The sequence below is a fragment of the Silene latifolia genome, chromosome 10, assembly GCF_048544455.1.
Source record: "Silene latifolia isolate original U9 population chromosome 10, ASM4854445v1, whole genome shotgun sequence".
NCBI classification, from domain to species: Eukaryota; Viridiplantae; Streptophyta; class Magnoliopsida; order Caryophyllales; family Caryophyllaceae; genus Silene; species Silene latifolia.
This window is the reverse complement of record NC_133535.1, coordinates 54,149,922-54,152,177: the sequence shown is the minus strand read 5'-3', so window position 1 is coordinate 54,152,177 and position 2,256 is coordinate 54,149,922. Positions and strand designations below refer to the sequence as shown.

The 2,256-nt window shown below is 38.8% G+C and overlaps 1 non-coding gene across 1 annotated transcript; it reads right to left on the bottom strand.

Moving 5' to 3' along the window:
• Positions 1-892: 892 nt before the first annotated feature.
• Positions 893-999, bottom strand: LOC141610317 (small nucleolar RNA R71). The gene has a single exon (XR_012528219.1). It is a non-coding gene; the product is annotated as a small nucleolar RNA R71 (small nucleolar RNA).
• Positions 1,000-2,256: the final 1,257 nt, after the last annotated feature.

Genomic DNA, 2,256 nt, shown 5'->3' with positions numbered 1-2,256 from the left:
AATTGTGACACCCTTAGACACGACCATTTGCAATCGAAAATCCTACATCAATACCCGTCCCTTAGGATCCTACCTTTACTTACCTCTTTACTAATAGTAGAGTCGTTTGTGAAGTTATAAATATTGTTTTGGTCTAGGTAACTTTTGACGACGAGTAACAAAACCGACGAACCAAAAATGGCGCCGTTGCCGGGGACGGTGTTAACTTGATTTGATTTTCTTTGATTATTCTTAGTTGTGTCTTTCTTTGCCTTGGGGAAGTAAAACTTCTCAAGGTTTGTTCTAATTGTTTTCAAGTTGTTTGATATTTTGCATGTCTAGAAGATCACAAGGTAACTTGTTACCCATTGATCACGAAATTGAAAGAACTTTGACCAACAATAGAAGACTTGCTAGAAATACTTTGAGAGGTATTGGTGGGATTGTGGATATTCAACCAAACAATATTGAGTTCATCAACCCTTTTACAAAAGAAGGAGAGGAGAACCCAACACATAACCCACCACAAAATCAACCCACAATGCCAAAATTTTCATCACATTCCGTAACAACCGAGGAGAACCTACCAAATGGTACTCCCACACCACAACATTTGACCGGTAATTTCATTGCAAAATCCGCATTTTTCCAATAAGTCGAAAGAAGCCAATTTGGGGGGATGCCTAGTGAAGACCCTCATTCTCATATGGAGACTTTTTGTGACTATTGTGATGCAATTTCTCAAACCGGAGTGACTCAAGACCAAATTCGATGGGTCTTATTTCTTTTTTCTTTGATTGGTACCGCGAAACAATGGCTAAAGAGCCTTGATAAGGCTACTCTTGGTATTGACTCTTGGAAGAAATTGGCACTTGCTTTCTACAAAAAATTATATCCTCCGGAAAAGACTAACATGCTAAAAGCCTAAATCACGAGGTTCAAACAAAGGGACGAAGAATCTTTGTATGAAGCTTGGGAGCGATTCAAAGGAACTTGTCGCTCATGTCCTCATCATGGACTTAGCGAGTGGTTCTTGGTACAACAATTTTGGAATGGTCTTTATGAAGACTCCCGAAACATTCTCAACATGGGATCAAATGGTATATTCACCGAAGTTGATGATAATCAAACATGGAACAAGATTGAGGAAATGTCGGTCCATAACTCACAATATAGTAGACCTCGGAAGGCTACTAGAGGAGGAAAGTATGAAGTGGACTCTATTACTCAATTGGGTGCTCAACTTAGTGTTCATATTGATACCATTAATTTGAAGTTTGAGAAGGCTATGGCTAAACTTGAAGAAGCCTCCAAATCACCTAAGCAACATGTTAATGCCATGGTTGCATCTTCATCAATTCCAAGTGGAATATGTGAGAGTTGTGGAACTTTGGGACATGACCAAAGTGAATGTAGGGGAACAAGTGAACAAATGAATGATTTCCAAGCATACAAGAGTGGTACCCCTTATTCTAACTATTACAATGAAAACACCAAATTCCATCCCAACCTCTCAAACAAAAGCCAAAATGTTCAAAACCCTCAACCAACATACACCCCACCTCCAATGAGAAACAAAAATCAAAGACCCTTTTACAACCAAAACCAAGGTTACCAAAATCAAACTCCATACACTCAATCAAATGACCAAGGTTTTGATGTTCAAAACGCGGTCCTCCAAATGCAAAATAACCAACAAGAGTTTTTCACTCAAATGCAAAAGGATAGCCAATAAAAAGACATCACCATTAACAATATAATAGCTCACACAAAGATGTTGGAGACCCAAATGACTCAATTAGCAGCTTCAAGTTCACAAAGACAAAAGGGGCAATTACCACCTCAAGGTAATCCCCCAAGACAAAAATCGGTGAGTGCCATCCATTTGAGGAGTGGTACAAGGTATGAAAGGCCGAAGAGGCCCATTGATGAAGATGTTGTGAATGCTAGTAACAAGGAAAGAGTTGTTGAAAACTCTAGAGAAGAAAAACCCACCATTCAAGAAGTTTCAAAGAAGGATGAAGAGAAAGCCAAAGAGAAGGAGCCTATTGTGATTAAACTTCCTTTTCCAAGTCGTCAAGCTAAGCCTAAGTTTGATGACCAACTTGGAAAATTCATGGAGATTGTGAAGAATTTAGAAGTCTCGATTCCATTTACGGAATTAATCAATCATGTTCCGGCCTATGCAAAGTATATGAAATATATTCTTACGAAGAAGAAATCCATCCAGAAGCTTGAGACTATTGCTTTCACAAAAGTGAGTAGTGCCATCCTACA